Source organism: Macrobrachium nipponense, chromosome 20, assembly GCF_015104395.2.
Source record: "Macrobrachium nipponense isolate FS-2020 chromosome 20, ASM1510439v2, whole genome shotgun sequence".
NCBI classification, from domain to species: Eukaryota; Metazoa; Arthropoda; class Malacostraca; order Decapoda; family Palaemonidae; genus Macrobrachium; species Macrobrachium nipponense.
The window spans coordinates 61,543,607-61,566,469 of NC_061089.1; positions in this window are offsets into that span (position 1 = coordinate 61,543,607).

Consider the following 22,863-nt stretch of genomic DNA (forward strand, 5'->3'; position numbering starts at 1 on the left):
TTCTAATTACAAATAGAAGCAGTGTATTTGGTGTACCCTGTGCCAGGTAAGTAAGCTTCTAATTACAACTAGAAGCAATGAATTTGGTGTACCCTGTGCCAGGTAAGTATGCTAATTACAACTAGAAGCAATTTATTTGGAATACCCTTTACCTGGTAAGTATTCTAATTACAACTCAAGACAATCTATTTGGAATACCCTGTGCCAGGTAAGTATTATTCTAATTACAATTGGAAGCAATCTATTTTGAATACCCTGTGCCGGGTAAGTATTATTCTAATTACTACTAGAGGCAATCTATTTAGTGTACCCTGTACCAGGCAAGTATTTATCTAATTAACACTAGAGGCAATCTATTTAGTGTACCCTGTGCCAGGTAAGTATGCTTCTAATTACAATTAGAAGCAATCTATTTGGTGTACCGAGTACCAGGTAAGTATACTTCTAATTACAACAAGAAACAATGTATTTGGTGTACCCTGTGCCAGGTAAGTATGCTTCTAATTACAACTAAAGGTAATCTATTTGGCGTACCCTGTGCCAGGTAAGTATGCTTCTAAATACAATTAGAAGCAATGAATTTGGTGTACCCTGTGCCAGGTAAGTAAGCTTTTAATTACAACTAGAAGCAATGTATTTGGTGTACCCTGTGCCAGGTAAGTAAGCTTCTAATTACAACTAAAAGTAATGTATTTGGTGTACCCTGTGCCAGGTAAGTAAGCTTTTAATTACAACTAGAAGCAATCAATTTGGTGTACCCTGTGCCAGGTAAGTAAGCTTTTAATTACAACTAGAAGCAATGAATTTGGTGTACCCTGTGCCAGGTAAGTAAGCTTTTTATTACAACTAGAAGCAATGAATTTGGTGTACCCTGTGCCAGGTAAGTGAGCTTTTAATTACAACTAGAAGCAATGAATTTGGTGTACCCTGTGCCAGGTAAGTAAGCTTTTAATTACAACTAGAAGCAATGAATTTGGTGTACCCTGTGCCAGGTAAGTATGCATCTAAGTACAACTGGAGGTAATCAGTTTGGCGTACCCTGTGCCAGGAAAATAGGCTTCTAATTGCAATTAGAAGCAATCTATTTGGTGTACCCTGTGCCAGGTAAGTATTATTCTAATTATAACCAGAAGCAATATATTTAGAATACCCTGTACCAGGTAAGTATTCTAATTACAACTAAAGGCAATCTATTTGGAATATCCTGTACCAGGTAAGTATTATTCTAATTACAACTAGAGGCCACTTATTTGGAGTACCCTGTGCCAGGTAAGTAGTATTCTAATTACAACTACAAACAATCTATTTGGTGTGCCCTATGCCAGATAGGTATTATTCTAATTAGAACCACAAACAATCTATTTGACGTACCCTGTGCCGTGTATTATTCTAATTACAACTACAAACAATCAATTTGGCGTCCTGTGCCAGGTAAGTATAATTCTAATTACAACTAGAAGCAATCTATTTGGCATACCCTGTGCCAGGTAAGTATTATTCTAATTAAAACTACAAACAATCTATTTAGTGTACCCTGTGTCAAGTATTATTCTAATTATACAATCACAAGCAATCTTTTACGTGCACCCTGTGTCAAGTATGTCTTATTCTTCGAAAATAAGCCAGAAACTCGTCTGTCTTACCTAGTCTTCTTCGAAACTAAGATTTGGCTCGAGAGTAAAATTCTATGATGGCAATAATACTAACATTGATGGTAATAAATAAATAGATAAACAAATATACGATATCTGAGCCACCAGTTGCTGCCTAATGACAATTTTTGTTGGCCTACTGGTGAAGCCAAATATTTTTGCGTGGCCCTGATTATTTATTTAACTAGTGCTATTCATCGATTTATTATTATAATTGTTCTTTGCACACCTCTACACAATAAATCAGACTTCATGAGCCAGACCATTCTAGGCGTATATACCTGCCCTAGACCGATGCCTGTTTATTTCGATGTACTTTGGACAATGTTCATGTTTGCCCCTTGACGAAGCTTTTCCAACTGGCTAAACATTAAATCTTAAACTCTGTACAAGTTTGTTTCGCCATATTTAACTCAATTATGAGCGAATTTTCTTGCTTCTCGTTAGCATAAACGAATATCTAGATACCTGACTTAAATGAGACAAGGGAATTTTTCGTTATGCGACGTGTTTTTAAGTCGAAATATGGCTTGAATACGACTGGTTGTGATTGTGAACTAAATTATTTTTTTCGTTAACATATTATGTTGGCGGCATGTTTATTGAGTAAAGAAATTACGTGATTCCGATAGCTATTTTCATGATACTTATCATTTATGTATCTTTTATCGACGTGAAAACAACAGTAAAATGTGTTCTTTCAAGCCCAGTAGTTTTGAGTAAAAAGATTTTCTCTCAATTTTGATGGCATAAGTTTACGGGAGTTTTATCCTTGTTGCCGATGCATGATAAAAGTCATTGGCAGCTTGAACAGTTTTCTCAGCTTCAGCTACGACAAAGTTAAAATTTAATGTATATTTCTTTGTTGATCTCTGATATACCTATAGCGAATAAAATTATTACATGAAAATACTCAGTCCTATTCTACATAAAACGTCATTTTTAACATAACTACGGTAATTGTTTACTATCGTTCGATGGTTGAAATGCAAGCCAAACGGATGTTGTTATTCAATTCGGTTGTAATTAGCAAATAAAGCTGTTTCTCGTTCGGTTGTTCATGACTGTACTAATTTACGCAACGAGTATAACGTTAAAAACAATACTATTTCATCAATCTCTTTTGCTGTTTATTAAACTTATTTAACTAGAAGATGGGATAAAGTTATTAATTTAAGCTATTGTAATTTGGTCTCTCCTAAAATCGGATTATCATGAGACTAATGATCATAACTTGAACACTACCTGTACTTCTATTATGTTTTTATACAATATTTGTTATTTAGAAATGTATTTTCCTTTTATAATAACATGAAACATAAAAATATGGTGTGGCATTTTGAGGGTTGGAACGGATGAAGGGCATTAAAAGTATTTTCAATGGGGAAAATTGATTTGATGTGCGAGCAAATTGAGCTACGAGCTCGGCCACGGAGCAAATTAAACTCTTAGGTCAAGGTACCACTGTAGACTAATGGGAAAAGAAAAGAAAATGGTAAAATGGAAAGCATTTTTCAGAGGATCCAATTTTTGCAATACGCTCCGATTCTGAAGCACTCTAAAGCTATAGCGACCATTTCCTAATATTAGTGTTATAAGTAAACCCTATATATCTGATAAGGGCTTTATAAGAACTTCAAAGACAAGAGGAAAAACCAGATACAAAAGATCAGAAGATGAGAGATCCAAGAAGTTTGTCGCGAGAAAGGGTGGGGGTTATTACAAAACAGGTAGCAAAGAAGAGGTATTGAGAATATGAAGGAGAACGAATGTAAAGAGGAAAAATAAAAAGAATACTCTTATGTTAAGAAGACAAACTCAAAAAAAAAAAAAAAGGCAAATTAGTAGAAATTATATTTATTTGAAATAGTAAATCTATAAGGAGGAATATGAAATAAGAGTGCATGCACTAATGGAAATAAATGAAAAGCTCAACACGAGATTTATATATATATATATATATATATATATATATATATATATATATATATATATATCCATCCAGGAAATTAAAACAACGGAGTTCTAGGTCTTTCGAATTAGTTCCAAGGCCTTTTTGAATATGCTATATTATTACACTCGGTTTTACAACTTAAAAATGCGATTAATAGAATAAAAAATCATTCTAATGCTTAAAAAGGTCAGTACAATTGACCTAGCTCTTTAGAACAGGAACAGCCGTCTTAGATTGTACCAGATGCAGAATTCAGTCAAGAGAAGCAAAGTACAGTATGCAGCAAAACTCGTGTGACTTTTTTATTTTTGTACTGGACAAGCGTTGTTCTCAAGTTGCCACTTAGTATTAAATCTCGTATTTTATAAACGTGTATATATGAGGAAAAGTTGGTCACTTGTTATATAGAATCTTATAATTGAAATATATTGGAACCTGAAAACCAAAATATTTCACGCTACAATATTTCTGAACGAAAACTAAATACGTTACTGTAGCATGAAAACTTCAGATCACCGTGACCTTCCATGAGTCGTGTGGAATCGTCAGTCTGGACACTGTGAAAGAGGACATCGCGATGGAGAGCAAGAGAAAAGTTGAGCAGAGCATAGTCTAATGAGAAAAATGGGTGCATTTGGGATATGAATTCGAAGTTATTACTTTTAGCTTTTGTGGCTTTGTGGTATAAAGCAAATGTTAGTCGAGATCATGATTTCGATACTTGCAATAAATTATGGCTTAGGCTTAGGTTATAGCTAGTGCTACATAAGTCTAGTCTCCCGAGGGGTTTCTTCAGTTTTAAGAAAAGTAAATAATAAATAACTGAATAAATAAGCGAGGTGAAGAGTAATCTTCGCTATTAGAAACACAACTAATTTATATTATTTTACTTTTACTTTAGGAATGGAAGACTATAATCAGGTCGGATATTATCAGCTACAACTGTCGAGTGCAGATTCTACAGAATGACAACTGCAACGTATTATAAACAATAATGGCTAGGCCAATGCTATTGGCTTTATAACATACTGGGCTATATTCCAGACAGCAACAAGTTGCATCAAATCTTTGTAACTTATGAAGGGTGTCTATAAGACCATAAAGCAGGATTTGTGAAATTCTTCCACAGTCTTGGTGTGGTATACTTCCGTCATTATTTTCTTCATAGGCCTATAGGCTTAATGAGAATGATATAATCGAGAAGCGCGAAGTGCACTTGGCCTACGGGTAAGGCAAGCTAAGCCATTGGCGGGCCACTATGCACCCTTCACCAGTTGGGTCTAATGAAATCTTAGGTAGATCTCAAGAAATGTAACTTAGTAAAGGCATTAATAAACCAAGCAGCAAATAATGAATATGATTGATAATAATAACGGTACTTAGTAAAGGCATTAATAAACCAAGTAGCAAACAATGAATATGATTGATAATAAAAACGGTATAGGTTAAGTAAATGGTATACCAATTAATATTTTTTATTTTTAAAAAATACGTATAATTCTTTGAAATACATAGGTCCCTGTGAAAAATAATATACAAATTCCAGCAAAACAAATAGAGTAAACACAACCTCGTCTTTTAAAACACGTCATACATATATAGCTACACATACATACATATATACAGAGAGAGAGAGAGAGAGAGAGAGAGAGAGAGAGAGAGAGAGAGAGAGAGAGAGAGAGAGAGAGAGGTTAATTAATATTTAGTATGTGAGCCTAGGTTGTCTATTACCGAATTAAGCCGTCTAGGAATACTGTCAACCAGTCTACTGCAAATATTTTCCCCACGCATTGACTCCCACACTGACAAGCAATGGCTTATGATGGCTTGTTTACTGTTCAGAACGGAGCCATCCCATTCCTTTGTCATAATGGCCCATAAATTTTCAATGGGATTGAGATCCGGAGATTTTGCAGGCCAGTCGATCCGAATAACTTCTGGATGCTGCTGTAACCACTTTCTTACTGGCATGCTATTATGAACAGAGGAGTTGTCCATTGCCAAGATATGGGCAACGGTTCCGGAATCAGTAGCATCCTAACAGATGGAATCAGCACCTCGTCAAGAATGTCAACATACTGCCTGCCATTTAATCGCTCATGGATTGGCACTAAAGCACCTGGTCCGCAAGACGCCATCCAACCCCAAAGGCCAGCGGTTATCCTCCCACTTCGTCGATTTGGTTCTACATATTTATCCTCAAATCTGAAAAAAATAGAGAGAAGGATTTAGAGAAAATATAAATTTACAGATATTCGGAGAGAAACAATGACAGTGGGCTTACTTTTAAATATAAAAGAAAACTGTTTTAAAACTGCAGTTCTTTCCTCTCATCAATAGATCTTATGGATTAGAAAAAAAGAACTGGCGCTTTTATTAAGCCATACTTTCAGTAATATTGCTATAACACCGAACTTTTAACTTTTAAGACTTGAAGTGCATTGTTAAGAAAACACTATAAGGTTATTCTATAAAACTATGTATATATATTATATATATATATATAGTTATATATATATATATATTATATATACAGTTCTTTAATATGCATTTGTTTAACCAAAACTTATTTAAATATTAGAAACAGCTACGTCAGTTGCATTTTCTGCCAGACTTAGTTTTACAGTGAAATAATTAAAAGAAATCTTTGGTTGTAGGCCTAATAGTATATATTATGAATTCGGAAAAGAGGCATAAGGAAAGTTGTCATAGCATAGTAACCTTAAACGACTTTTAAGTCAGTGCAATGTGTATTCAAACATTCACGAGACTCGAAGGAAAGCTAGCACGAACTTCCTCTGCGACTGGTTTCCCGCCAAGCAACACTTCGAAGCGCAGGCGGTCGAAGCGGAGGCGGGATTTTATAGACCTTTAAACTGCTTCCTCAGTAATGACAATTCCCAACTCCCACCCTAGGTCAGATTAATTTATATCTTCTCTTGCATTATTTCTCCCTGATTACATCGTAACTTCCATTAAAGATATTTGTCAGCAGGTTTAAAAACCAGTGTAAGAGGAATTACTATTCATTAAAGCTTTAGCATATATACAGACTAGGCCTATAATACAAAGTATATCACACCTAGGCTACCACGTAAAAATATAAGGCAAAATAAGTAAATGTTCATTACCTGGTTTTTCCTGGACGCCAGCAGTGCAGTCTTCCCTGTTGGTCGTTGCAAAAAGTCTTCTCGTCACAAAATATAACAGTTTCCCAAAACTGCTCGCTCTTGGACAGATATTCGAGCGCAAACCCGAGACGATGGTCCATATGCGTCTGTGTAAGTAGAGGCTTGAGCGCAGGTTTCCTACATAGAAGACCAGCTTCTCGAAACCGACGTCTTACAGTGTCAACTGATGTTTGTATATTTGTTTCTCGTTTTCACTGAAAATGATGACGAAAACGGTGTTTGGTTATAAAGTTAATTAACACTTCGTCTTCTTCTGCGGTAGTGCAGCGGGGTCTCCCAGATCTAGGGTGGCTTTTCAATCCTTCTCCGTCGTTGTATCGTTTTAGCCATCTATACACAGTTGTCTTGTTGATATTAAGACGATTAGCTATGTCTTTTTTTTGAAAATCTGGCGAGATGCAGCTCAACTATAGCTCTCCTTGTTGGGGGTGACGTTTCCGGTCGCTGTCGGGTTGCTCCAACCATGTTTGGCAAATGACCACAGTTGACGTCATGTTAGGCCACGCCCACAACTACATCTCCGTTACGTTCATTACATTAAATAAATTACTATGATGGCTAACATGTAAAATTCGTTTAATATTTACGTCTTTTCATATTTACCATGATTAAAAACTAAGGTGTTAATGTTTTTTCTAATGACCTAGCTATATTTTGATAAACAATATATAACATTATACTATAAAACCATGCTAAATGAACTGTATCTTTTTATGAGCGAAGTTCCAAAATGTTTCGCCGTTGCAATTCAGTGTCATTAGAAATGTGAAGAAGGTAAGAGTTGCCAGTTAGTCACTTTTTGAACGAAAATCACTGAAATCGGGTCACTCGAGTTTTGCTGCATACTGTACAATAACCTGGACAACTGTTTATAGCGTCTTAGAACATCATGTGCAGAAGGGTCAAGCTTAACTACTTGAACGTAAATCAAATTAATGTTGTCAGCTGCAATAATTTAGATTCTCATGAAGTATGTGTTCTTAGTAAAATGTCATATGTCTGAATCTTGATAAATATTTCAAATTCCAAGGAGTAATGGTAATAGTAATAATAATATTAACCTGCCTGTAAAATTGCCATTGCCTCCTCACGAACTTCACTCTCCTGAATACATTCATTTGCTCCCAAAGGTAGCAAAGTTCATGATGGTTGAACAATTAGAAATTCTGAATAAATACCATTTAAAAAAAATTATGATTATCTGTCTTTATCGCTGTAAGTCAATCTTCAGTAATCAATATATGTGCATTATAGAACCAAATGTCTTTGAGATGCACAAACAATTGTGCCTCTGATTTTACCATTTCTCAAAAGAATGTAAGAAATCTTAATTTCAAGTTTGGTACTTGCCAATATGTGTGTGATATCCAGGTTTTTGAGGTGACTTAAACCTAGAAATTGACAGGCAACTGAAATATTGATAAGAAAAAACAAAAAAAAAAAACAAGCCATAAGAAGAGGCAGGTAAACCATACCAGAGAATAAAGGTGTTTGTGATGTTAAGAAAATTTATTTGAAAATGAACTTTGAATAAAACTAAAAGTCAGATGTTACTTTTGGTATCATTCTTACCATAATGATCGAGTTCATGTTCAAGATAATCAGTTTTGTGATTATTTCATAAACAACAATTAGATTAGATGTACTACATATGTGACAATAAATAAACCAATAAATACAAATATGCAAATGAACAAATGAACACAAGCGAGCAAATAAGTGATAAACAAACATATACATAAAAATATACATAGGCCAGGGGGCCAACAAATTGTAAGTAATCGAGCAAGTAAAATTTGTAAGCAATGAATTAAGTAGATAAACAAATATGCAGATGGATATGTAAAGAAGTAATTCATGTTTAATGATAGCATTCACAGAAGATTTCTACCTACTTGAATCACAGGTATTTCAATATGAAGAATAAACCTATTTGAAGAGAGAGAGAGAGAGAGAGAGAGAGAGACTCGCGGTCGATGTTCGCCAAATCGCGGCCCATTTGTGAGAGAATACGAATGTTTACTGGTGCGCTTAAGTGTGAATGTGTTTTCGGCTATCATAACCTAGACTCCTCATGATAATGGAAATGGCTGAGCGCCACATTGTTAAGACTTAGATTGATGCTAAGCATGTGGGGGAAAAAGTGTATAAATGAAGAATAATAGAAGAATGAGCTTAGATTAATAAAGAAAATTATTTGCCCATTAGAGCAAAGTACTGAGTAAATCCAATCATTATCTGTCAATTTCAAGTATTGCGGAAAAGTATTATATCATTAAAACTTGTTTTTTCTTTGGATTTGAGGCAGCACTCTCAAGAGAGAGGCGGTAGAGATAAACTAGAGACCAATGTCAAAATCATATCACTCCCTTAAAATAAAACAGCGTAGGTTTTGAGCAAGATATGATTTAAATGATGACCGAAATAATTAAGTTACGGGCATCAGAATTACTTCATATGGCTTCTGGTTCTTAAGACTTTGTAGTGACAATCTCAGCCATAAAGTATAAGTGCGTAGGATGAGAGAAGGTAGAGGACATCCTAGTTTATATATATATATATATATATATATATATATATATATATATATATAAAATTTCTCTCGAAATGCGTCCACAGCTTCCGTACCTCTGTGGCTTTCCTTCAGCTATTCTTTATATCTATTAGCTCTTCCCTTCTTTCTTGTTGTCAACTTCTCCAACTATTCATCCTTCGTGACAGCTGTCTATTTTTTTCTAAGTCTCACTTTGAGATCCTCCTCGTCTTTCGTCTCTTTGTTTTCTGGATCTCTTCGTCTTGATGTCCAGAAATGCCAGCTCCCTCTTTCCGTGGATATTAGCTCCCAAATAGATGGAAGTGCGCCCCCCCCTACCCCACTATGTGCCTGCCTATAATATATAGCCTTAGATTTTCATTGAATCCCCAGAGGTCTCTTTCATCGATTGTAGTAAGGCGTAGTAAAATAGGCGTGATCCGTGAGGATAATGCAAGTACGTGTGCTTTTATGCGTTTCCTTTCGAAATTCTTCCGTTCGAAGTTTGGGATTTTCAACATACCGTGGAAATTTCCGCCTGTTTCTTATATGTTCGAGAGAGAGAGAAAAAAAAGGAAATTTATCATTTGTCTCCAGTATATCAACTTCCTTGACATAAATTTAAGTCAGGCGTTCTCTTTGTAATGTTATGATGACGTGTGCAACAACAGAATATTTTCTTCTGGGGTTAATCTTGTGTTTATATTAATTTCTTATTTACTTCTTTTTATTTACTTATATCTCATTAGATGCATACTCACTGTGTGAGTGTGATCTCTCTCTCTCTTGCAAAATATAGCTAGTTGTGAAATAAGAGTGACTATCGCATTGCCAATTGGCGGCCGCACCGTTGTGAAGGAAAATTCACCCTGCAATTTAGACAAAACAGTTGTTGTCGGTGCTGTGATTTTGCAGATGTTCTTGCTCAAGATTGCAATGCAGATGTACTGAGCTTTTTAATCTTTTCTTGTAAAGAAAATCAGGTGGCCGAGTTCGACATCTGTTCCTTAAACGATGCTTGCCAGGAGAGAGAGAGAGAGAGAGAGAGAGAGAGAGAGAGAGAGAGAGAGAGAGAGAGAGAGAGAACATTATATCGCCAGCAATGATATGCTAGGAACTTGACATCTGTTTAATAAACAATGCTTGCTTGGCGAGAGAGAGAGAGAGAGAGAGAGAGAGAGAGAGAGAGAGAGAGAGAGAGAGAGAGAGAGAGCATTATATCGCCAGCAATGATATGTTAGGAAGTTTGACATCTGTTCAGTAAACGATGCTTGTTTGTCAGAGTTATTATTACCAGGCGTAGATTATATTTGTCGGAGAGAGAGAGAGAGAGAGAGAGAGAGAGAGAGAGAGAGAGAGAGAGAGAGAATGGCATCAATATGTAACATGTTGCGCGCATGTTAATGAGTCATGAAGAAAGTCAGGTTAAGGGAGTTATAATTTATTTTACTCATATTCATATCTTTTCATATACTCGCTCACATGAGTTAGGTTAGATTAAGGGAGTTTGTTCCTCATATTCATATTTTTCATATACTCATGTGGGTTTAGGTTAGGTTAGGTTAGGTTAAGGGACTTAGAATTTTTTCACTCAGTGGGTTGGGTTAGGTTAGGTTAGGTTAGGTTAGGTTGAGGTACTCATATTCATATTTATGTGAAATGGTGGTTTTTTTTTCATCCGTAGAGTATATCTTGAGCCAAAGTGGGGTTGGGTATTTTCAAGGGGTTGAGCGAAACCATGGTTCTCCTATCCGAAGAGTTCTTCATGAGCCATTTTGGGGTTCTTTTCTGAACTAGAGCGAAATATTTGGTGGTTTTCCCGTGGAGTCGTTAATGGTCAATGTACATGAGGTTAAGATAAAGGAAGCTTTTGGGGTGCATCGCCTGTGAGCCGAATTGGGGGTCGGGTGTTGAGGTCGAGCCGAAGATATGGGGTCTTTTTCCCTACTGTTGGCCATTTAAAGATGAAGATTTAATTTAAAAGATATATATTGTGACGAAGTGCCAAGTATCTGGTTACTACACTTACCATTCATTAACTGTTACCTCACAAAAGCCAGACACCTGAACCCTCATCACAGGTACTAAACGACTGAATACTCTAAAGGCAACAGTGATCCCTTAACAACTTACCAGTATTGCAGAAAATCAGACTAAGTTCATCAAAACAGGTGTGAAGTAATCTTGTAAGTAATTAAATTAATCAAAGGGCCTCACTCCATCAACAACTTTAAAAGTCTAAGTATTTCCCTGATTTCAGAAGTCTAAGTACTTCCCTGGTTCTAAGTTACTTCAAGTTAATTGAAGGAAAACAGACCAATCACCACTCTATGTTTCTACCTAACATCAACATAATCAAATGCAAATATACTGGTTAGAAACGAAAACACTTATACAAATTTTAAATACAAAAAATTTATTATTAAACTCAAAATTTATAAGTGAAATTCACAATATCAGGGAAAATTACTGTTACTTGAAAACAAAGTAAAGTTTAATTAATTCTTGAATCAATTAAGTAAATTAAATCAAAATTAATTTATCACAAAATTCAAGTGTTAGGCAATAATTGAAATTTTGAAATTTATTCACAAGTGCTAAACAACAATAAAACTTGAAAACAATTCTAAGTAAATGCAAATTAATTCACAAAGTGTTAAATTTATTTAAATGTGCAATGATTAATTAATGAAAATAACTAAGTCAATTCAATTGTGAATGCAAATGAAAATACAGAAAAATGTGGAAATTACCACAATTTCAAAAGTATTAATCACACAGAATATAAAACAAAAAGACACACTTCAATAAGAAAATGGACAAATGCACAAAACATAAAAATCACTTCAAATGAATAAACACAAAACACAAAAATTTGCAATGTGTAAAATGTAAATAGTTTCTCTCAAACCACTGTAACCATCAGTTATTAGTTTTTACCAAACCTTAGTAACCATCAGTTGTTAGTTTTTACCTAACCACTGTTCCTATCAGTTATTAGTTGCAACTAATAAAAATATAACACACTTACCTTTTTGTTATACCAACTTCTTTCTTTGCTGCAGGCTTGTTTCACACTTTCACAAAACCAGGCGCCGTTACTCAACAATGTTTGTTCAGATTCCACAAAAAATCACTAAATAACACTAAATAAACTCTAAGAAATATCAAATCTGAAATTCATAAATTACGAGTGACCATTCAATAAGTACGAAATCGTTACGTTACTTTAAAATCAAAAGTGCTATGTGATGGAGAGAGAGAGAGAGAGAGAGAGAGAGAGAGAGAGAGAGAGAGAGAGAGAGAGATGTGATTGCTTTGAGAATCTACGCCCGAATGAAAAACTTCTCCCTTACGGAAGCTGGACAGGAGATGACACAAAACGTTTTGGGCAACAATTCTTTCTAGAAGCTTCGAAATCTTATGAAACTTTACGTACAAAATGTGTAATCTGCACGTGGCTTTGACAAAGACATGCGCGTATGAGACCAGTCTGTTAAAAAAGACACGTACTCAAAGCAGAAGTCCCTTATCATACGTGATGACAGAATCCCAAAACACAATGAAGACTCGAGGTCCCTAATCAAACGTGTTGACAGATTAGGAAAAACAACTCAAGCTTTGAACGGACAAAGATATTTTCTCTATTTATACATTCTACGTTATATATTCTTTTACAATTTGTAATCTGAACACAAATTTAAAACATCCTAACTCTAAGCTATCTAGGAATCTGAAAAAATGTTGCACAATTCTACATAACATTGTATACAGTCAAAGAGGGGATATATGCATTTTGAAAGTAGCAATATATAATAATATATACAGTCGAACGTTTCATATGTCGAACTTTCCGTTTTTCGAACAAAATTTTCGAGAAAATTTTGTATCATTTGCCGAACAAATGCTTGTACTTCGAACTGACTGATTATCTAGTTTATACTTGTATTCGATGGCCTACTGGGTCTTAAAAGTTAAACTGTATTAATTTATTTTTTCATTTACAATATATAGTTTAATGATAAGAATATTCGACAAAATACATTAAAATATAAAGCATTTAATATAAAATTTAGCTTTCAATATAACATTTAGCATAAAAGATGTATAAAATCGTACGTAACCGCGGTGACGTCACGCCCAGCTGACTTGAGACTGAACGAGGGAGCGTTGATATGTTGAGGAGAGAAGAGTTAAAATATTACTGTATGTATTTAAAAGCAATAACAATTCAAATAAAAAGGAAATTTATCAATAAATTTAACGTAATGAAAAAGTATGAAAACAATCAAATGCAATACAAAAAGAAGAAGAAGAAGAAAAAAAAGTCTTAATTGAGCCAGTGTCCAGTGCGCCGAGTGAGACGGTCTAGTTGAACAATATTAACAAAATAGTAAAAGAAAGAACAAAGCTTTTCACAGTAAAATTTAGCACAAATGATTAACAAAATCATTCGTCATAGCGGTGATACACAGCTAACTTGAGGTAGAGGGAGGTAGCGTTTATATTTTTTAGGAATAATGAATGAATGATTTCAAGTTATCGTGCATCGTGGTATTGTTGAGGAGAGAAGAAGAGGCAGTAAAATCTTTACTATAATGTACGTAAAAGCAGTACCAATTCACATAAAAAATAAAATGTTATTTCACAATAAATTGAACGTAATGATAAAATATGAAAACAATCAAATGCAATACAGAAAAAAGGAAAAAAAAAAGTCTTAATTGAGTCAGTGCTCGGTGCGCCGAGTGGGTCAAGTTGATGCAAAGGTCTAGAGAATATAAGGTCTTGTTATGCGCAGCTTCAACTGGGGTACAGGATTAAACGGCTAGGTGCGTGACGTCACAATAACCGCAGTCAGGCCCCTTAACCTATAGCAATCCTGCCTTTACTTTCTCTTTTTTTATTTTTCTAAATACTCTAAGCTAAATACTCTAAGCTATTCTACTATGTTAAGAAGAATAATCATAAGAGAGATCATTAGAACATTTTCGCCAAATAACATTGAAATTATAGAAAACCTACCTTTGCTTTCTTCTTTTTATCCGTTATTAAATACTATTATGTTTCCGAAGGAAAATAATAGTCAGAATGAAAACTATATCTTAATATATCAAATAGTCATGAGCGAGTTCTAAAGAACATTCTAAACAATAATATAAATTTATGTATAAATTACACATTTAACAGATCTCCATAAAATCACATTTTGCACAAATATAGCTATGTCGCTAACTTTTTCAATCTATGCACCGCTTTTCTGGAACTACTAATGTGTCTGTTCAAATTTCGAATTCTAAAAACTGTATGGCATGGAACAAAATATTTCGACTTTTGAAGCTATTTGGATGTAACTGCTAATTATATCCGCTAATTTAATTATCGCTTCTTTTAAGGCTTTTAAAACATTTTCCTCCCATGGTGAGAATCAAACATCCTATCCATACATTTCAAATGATCAAGAAACACCAGGTTTCATTAGTTTCCCTTCACTAAAGCTTATGGCACCAATCTTTGTGTCATCTTCCTTTGTTATTTTTGCTCCTAAATATTCCAGTTGTGGAAACTTGCGAGCAATGAACCCGCCAACGTATGGCATCTTCCCATGTTTGTTCTTCAACTTCCTGGTCTTTGAAGTCGTCACTTTGATCATCCCTATTAAATAATGGTAAGCAAAATAAAATTGCTGATATACTGGGTTCTTTCTGAAGGGAATTTCCTTCGTCTTCGAAGGATGCGTCTTGCTTGTCAGAAACGTGGGAAAATGAGGCGGATGTTACATGTTCACTGTTGCAGTTTTAAACGCTCCTCTTTGAGCTTACAAGTGAGCTGTCTTTTCCTAAAAGGTGGGCTCTGAGACTATGTTTAAATGCAACTGGAGATGGGTGCTGATCGTACGCTCCCATTTGACTTTTGCAACCAAAAAAGTGCCCCAACCCAGCCTGATTTAGTCTGTAATTTAGAGTATACGTCATGACAAGTTTTTATTTTGCCATTTTCAGCAAGTTAGACAAAGGATAGAGTATTGTACTTTTCCTCACTTTCATTTCTCTAGCGGTTCTATTCATGTCTTGAAAGATTTTGTCTTGTATTTACAGTTTTAGTCACGCAAGCATTTCTTGATGATTTTCTATCTGTTGGCAGTCGAGAATAAAACAAATCAAGCTATCTATCAACAAGCCGAATGAAATGGCTTGTAATTTTCCAGCCCTTCTCTTCAAATATCCTTGGTTGTCGAAGTGATCAAAAGATTTATAAGTACTTTTGGACAGCAGTTGCACGGCAAGTTTAACTTTCATTCGTTGCATACCTATAATAACATTGATATGTTTTTCAGAAAGTTTATATAAGCTGTCCAAAGATCACTTCATTCCTCTTTATTAACTCTCTAACTGGACCATTATGAGCGTATATACTACATACAGTTGCCTTAAAGTGTTCCTTTACCCCATCCCCTTATGTTTCATGAAAATGGTCTGGTAACACAGCAATGAAGCCTGTTTGTCTTGTAACGACGGATGTGAATGGTCGAGCTATTGGATGCCAAGGCTCATATTTTCTAATCACTACTGTAGACAATGTGTTAATGATATTAATGATATAAGAATAATAGTTTACATTACCAGTGAATTAAGTTGTTAAATATATAGAAAAATCGTATAATAACAGAATAATAAAAATAGCAATGGTGAAAATCATATTCAGTGCTTACTAACCATAATCATCAACCTTTGTTCCATTCAGGTGTGGCTGCTGCAGGCGTTTGCCGGGATCATACTTTTGTTCCTGGGAGATCATTATTTAGTGTCAATTTCATACCCTCACAATATTGCTGGGTCTTTGTAGACGGCGACACAGCGATATTAGTGAGGGTGTAAAACAATTTATTGAAGTCAAACTAACTGTTACAAATATCTCGTTCAATATTCAAAATTTCCCTTCACATGTGACCTAACAAAACATCAAGAAGAAATCATCAATTGTATTTTCATTTTTATGAAAGTAAACTCCACGTTGATCATTCGCAGAATAGTGAGGTTCATATGAGTTCATGACAACTATGGTGGTAGTTCGAGAATTCATCGGTTGTTAAAGACCCACTTGACAATGGAATTACAATGGAATTATCCTGTGTAATGTAATTAAATGCTTTGTAAGGTATTTCACTATTAATACTGAATATAAGTTAGCAATTTGACCTTGCAACCAGATGCACCTTAAATGGGTAGATACATAGAAATAAGAGCTGGATTGAATTGCTTTTGCTTTCAGTATTGTCAGGTTTTGATTTTATTTCTTTACATTTAACTTGAATGGCTAAATTTCTCCCCTCATTTGAGCTGCTCCTTGGTCATAATCATTGCTAAAAAGTAAAACACCCAAGCTTTTTGTAATTATATAATTATGAGTTTTCTTTATTAAAATCAGCTGGTTTCATAAATGAATTTATAGCCGCTATCTAAAAACTATGTAGTAATACACAATTGTCATGTTCAGTGTTTTTCACAACCATAATTTCATATTAGCCTTTGTTATAGGACTCAAGAAATACAGACTGATTGAAGCTATGTCCTTCTTTTTTTGTCAAATTTCCATTCTCGTAAAATTCCTTACATTGAAAAAAGAAAGCCACAAGATTACTGAGCATAAATTGTTTACTTGTGAGTATTAATATAGTATTACTAAAACTTAAGTACTTTCAGGCTTCATCCAAGGAATATGGATGACACCTTACTAGAGAGAAAAATTAAAGTCTACATGAATGTAGATAACTACTTACTGGAGGCACTTTTGAAGTCTACAGAAATACGGATAGCTACTTACTGGAGGCAGCACTGAAGCCTCCATCAATGTAGATCACTACTTACTGGACGCAGCATTGAAGTCTCCGGGAATATAGATCACTACTTACTGAAGGCAGCATTGAAGTCTCCAGGTCACAGATAACTACTTACTGGAGACAGCATTGAAGTCTCCAGGAACAGAGATAACTACTTACTGGAGGCAGCATTGAAGTCTCAAGGAATATAGATCAGTACTTACAGGAGTCAGCATTGAAGTCTCCAGGAACAGAGATAACTACTTACTAGAGGCAGCATTGAAGTCTCAAGGAACACAGATAACTACATACTGGAGGCAGCATTGGAGTCTCCAGGGATGTAGATAACTACTTACTGGAGGCAACATTGAAGTCTCCAGGTCACAGATAACTACTTACTGGAGACAGCATTGAAGTCTCCAGAAACACAGATAATTACTTACCAGAGGCAGCATTGAAGTCTCCAGGTCACAGATAACTACTTACTGGTGGCAGCATTGGAGTCTCCAGGAACAGAGATAACTACTTACTGGAGACAGCATTGAAGTCTCCAGGTCACAGATACTAACTAAGTGAGGCGGGCAGCATTGAAGTCCCGGCCAGGACAGAGGCATAACTACTTACTGGAGTTCAGCACATTGAAAGGGGTCTCCATTGGTCACAGATAACTACTTACTCTGAGGCCGCACTGGAGTCTCCAGAACAGAGATCTAACTACTTCCTGGAGGCAGCATTGAAGTCTCCAGGTCACAGATAACTACTTACTGGAGGCAGCCACCTTGGAGTTCTCCAGGCACAGATAACCTCTTTATGGAGGGGCAGCATTAAGTCTCCAGGTCACAGATAACTAGGTTACTGGAGCAGCATTGAAGTCTCCAGGAACAGAGATAATTACTACTTAGGGGCAGCATGGAAGGTCTCCAGTCCCAGATAAAAAAAAGAAAAGGAAAAAAGGTTAACTACTAACCTTGGAGGTAGGCATTGCAGTCTCCAGGAACAGAGAAATAACTACTTAATGGAGGCAGAATGGAGTTCAGGCACAGGATACTTACTTGGAAGGCAGCATTGAAGACTCCAGGTCCAGATAACTACTTGTGGAGGCAGCTTGGAGTTCTCCCAGGAAACATAGATAACTCTTACTGGAGCGTATTGGAAGTCTCCAGGTCACAGATAACTACTTACTGGAGGCAGCATTTGAAGACTCCAGGTCACAGATAACTACTTGACTGAGAACAGCATGAAGTCTCTTTAAAAAAAGGAAAGAGATAACTACTTACTGGGGGGAGGCGTACTGGAGTATCCAGGAACAGAGATAACGACTTACTTGGAGGCAGCATTGAAGTCTCCAGTCAACAGATACTACTTACTAGAGGCAGCATTGAAGTCCTCCAGGTCACAGATAACTACTTTACTAGAGGCAGCATTGACGTCTCCAGGTCACAGATCTACTTACTACTGAGACAACATTGAAGTCTCCAGGAACAGAGATAACTACTTACTGGAGACAACATTGAAGTCTCCAGGAACAGAGATAACTACTTACTAGAGGCAGCATTGGGTCTCAGGCCACAGATAACTACTTATTGGAGACAGCATTGAAGCTCCGGAACCAGATAAACTACTTACTGAGACAACATTGAAGTCCTCCAGGTCACAGATAACTAACTTACCTAGACAACATTGAAGTCTCCCAGGAAACAGATAACTACTTACTGGAGACAACATTGAAGTCTCCATGAACAGAGATAACTACTTAACTGGAGACAAGCATTGAATTCTCCAGTCACAGATAACTCTTACTGGAGACAACATTGAAAGTCTCCGGAGGAACATTAGGGATTAACTCTTACTGGAGACAGCATTGAAGTCTCCAGGTCACAGTTAACTACTTACTGGAGACAGCATTGAAGTCTCCAGGTCACAGGAGACTCCCATGATGCCTCCAGTAAGTAGTTATCTGTGACCTTGAGACTCCAATGCTGCCTCCAGTAAGTAGTCATCTACATCCCTTATAAACATATATAATAGGTTGTAATGGATTTCATTGCTTCGAAAGGAAAATTAAGCCTGGTTAAATGCCAGTTAAATCAAATTTACTCAGAAAATTAAATAAAAAGTTAATCATTTGTAGAAGCCTTTTGGTTACCACATCAAGGGCAACACTAAATTCTGTTAGACCTAAGCACTGCTGCTTTCTAATCATGAGGAGAATGAATGAGTTAGGTGCTATTACCAAACCAAAACCCCCTCCCCAAAAAAATCAAGAACAGGAAACAAGATATTAGAATATCAAGGGTTGACCTTTAAGCAAAGGCAAACAGAACTTATTAGACTGCAGTTCGAGAGCTTTGTAAGAGAGGGGAAAGAATGTTCATGTGACCTTTGAAATTTTAGGATTTCTGATTTTTCCACACCACATCTCGTGAGGAGTGACCTGGGAGGTTGCAGGGCTACCTGAGGATGGAAGGAGGGTGGGGCTGGAGGATAGGTAAGGGACCGGGGGTAGGGGTGGCGGCGGCTGGAGAATCAGTAACGGGGGTGGGGGAGCTGTTGGTTAAACTGGAATCAGGAACAATGATTGTTAAACATGAAAAAGAATGAATAACAATTATAGTGGTTGTAGCCAAATGAACTACGTGTTCCCTTCAAGATTAGCTTGGTGCTCATTTTCACAAACAAAAATCTAATCAAATTTCAGTTTCAATTAAAATTTTATTAAAGATAAAAATAAAATTAATGGACAAGGACGCAAAAATAGCAAAATATATCTTGAATTCATTGAACTGACTAATCCACGGGATCATAAATAGTCGACAAATTCAAGACTGAAGCGTCAAGAAATCCAGTCACGAATCCCACGAGACGAAAGACAAATGAAAACTCATATCGACTGCAATCTATTCCTTTTTTTCCACTCTTGGGTTGGTATATAAGGACCATCAGGGTGGTTAAGGTGTGGTGTTACTCGGATGACTCGAGTTAAATACCGGCCAGAGAAATTTCCATCTAGGCCACTCTGGTGAGAAGTGGCTCGAATAAAAAAAAAGTATGAGTGACAACACACTGGATACATTAGTTCCTTTATACATCTGGTGGTCTATAATTTTCCCCCAAAAGCCTTTCATATCGTAGCCTGTCAATGCCTATCATAGTTGCCATTATGAAATTATACATATAGGTCTTGGTATTTGCGTTTATAATTTCATTACTTTATAAATAGATGGATTGTGCAAATCCAAAGCGTATTTTCATTCAAATAACGTTCTGAAATTGACACATAATAATGATCTACCATGAACAAAAGTAGGATCCCAGCAAGCGCCTGCACAGCCACACCTGAATGGAACAAAGGTTGACGATTATGGTTAATAAGGATTGTATGTGATTTTTACCATTGCTATTTTTATTGCTCTGTTACTATACTATTTTTCTATTTGTTTAACATCGACTCAGTTCACTGGTAATATGAACTATTATTCGTATATCATTAACATATTGTTTACAGTAGTGATTAGAAAATATGAACATTGGCATTCAATAGCTCGACCATTCACATCCGTCGTTACCAGACAAACAGGCTTCATTGCTGTGTTACCAGACCCAAGGTCCTTTAAATATACTCGGTCCGAGTATATTTAAAGGACCTTGACCAGACCATTATCATGAAACAGAAGGGGATGGGGTAAAGGAACACTGAGGCAACTGTACCATCCGGCAATATGAATCCATGGTCAAAAGAATTATTTCTAAAAAGCTTAACTAGATGTAGAGCATCTGCAAACACGTATAGTATTTGCTGTTGTCCGTTGGATTAATAAAGAACCTTCCTCGTGGTAGCCTAAGGCGAAGTTGAGGTGACGCCACGCTCTCGACCTGGCAGAAGCTTATTTTGGGTCAGCGCTGACAAGACCACCTATACTCTTTGGACCTTGAGTTACAATATTAACAAAATAGTAAATGAAAGAACAAAGCTTTTCACATTAAAACTTAGCACAAATGATTAACAAAATCATTCGTCATTGCGGTGATACACAGCTAACTTGATGTAGAGGGAGGTAGCGTTTATATTTTATAGGAATACTGAATGAATGATTTTAAGTTATCGTGCGTCGTGGTATTGTTGAGGAGAGAAGAAGAGACAGTAAAATCTTTACTATAATATGTACGTAAAAGCAGTACCAATTTACATAAAAAATTATATTTCACAATAAATTTAACATAATGATAAAACAAAAACAAATGCAACACGGTAAAAAAAAAAAGCTTGCTCGAGTCAGTGTTTGGTGCGCTGAGAGAGAGAGAGAGAGAGAGAGAGAGAGAGAGAGAGAGAGAGAGAGAGAGAGAGAGAGAGAGAGAGAGAGAGAGAGAGGCTCTGATTACCATTGACTTATTAGTTGATCTGGGATGATTATTCCCCCATTTCTTTCACTTACACTCGATCTGCCCAAATCACTTTTTATTTTTGTTACAGTAAAATACCAATCTAGTGATCATTGCTTTTTACGACTGTAAAAGTAACTCAGCTCTGTAATAAACAAACTGGCACCGCTTTCAGCTAGTGAGTACCTTCGATTGTTTGTTTAAACGGCTTCTTTGTGAAAAGTTATTTTATTTCTCTTTCCTTTTCTTGCATTCTTGACTTATTACTTAGTTGTTTGTAAAATCCTCATGTTTGTTTTAAAAGTCTGCCGTTTGCCAACGTAAGTTAATGTATTGTGGCATAATTAATCTATTTCGTGCACTTAAGAATCAAGTGTAAACACGTTGATTACTCTCTCTCTCTCTCTCTCTCTCTCTCTCTCTCAGACACAATCGGACACACACACACTATCGATTCCTTTAATATTATCTTTGTACCTAATATGAATAAAATGTATTTTGTTATCAACCTTTGCATACTGCTATCAATTCGGTTTGCTCAAGGGGGTTCCCGTCTCTCCTCCCTCCATTCCCCAGCCGGCCGGCGCCATTTTTACTAGACAGTTCGTAAATCGTACAGGGAAAAAATAAAATTTAGAAAATTTTGATTCATATAACGTACAGTTTCATTACTTACACTCTTGATTTAACTTTTGAACATAATAATAATAGAAAAAATGTGAAAAGGGGGACTTTTTGAGTTAGCTGGAACGAATTATCCTGATTCCCTTTTATTTCTTATGGCGATATTTGTTTCATATTTCGAACAAATTGTACTTCGAACAGCCTTCTGGAACCTATTAAGTTCGAAATACGAGGTACTACTTTATATATATATATATATATATATATATATATATATATATATATATATATATATATATATATATATATATACTATATATTGCTACTTTAAAAATGCATATATCCCCTCTTTGACAGTATAAAATTTTATGTAATATATATATATATATATATATATATATATATATATATATATATATATATATATATATATTCCTCTTGTTGTGATTCGAAGTATTCTCGCCTGCCACGTGAGAGAACTCCAAATCGAATACTGGACGAAGAAAGGCGGATGACCTCAGCAGCAATTAAGTAAGTGCCTGGCAATTAGATGACAGTGGTGAGACATAACCAGGGTGAAAAAAGGACATAAATTTGCCTAATTATAAACTATTTATCTCGTTAGGCTTGATCAAGACATTGTATTATTGAGTTAACCTCCTATCTATTCTCATAAATATTTAAAACTTCGTACAATAGTAAAGGAACAT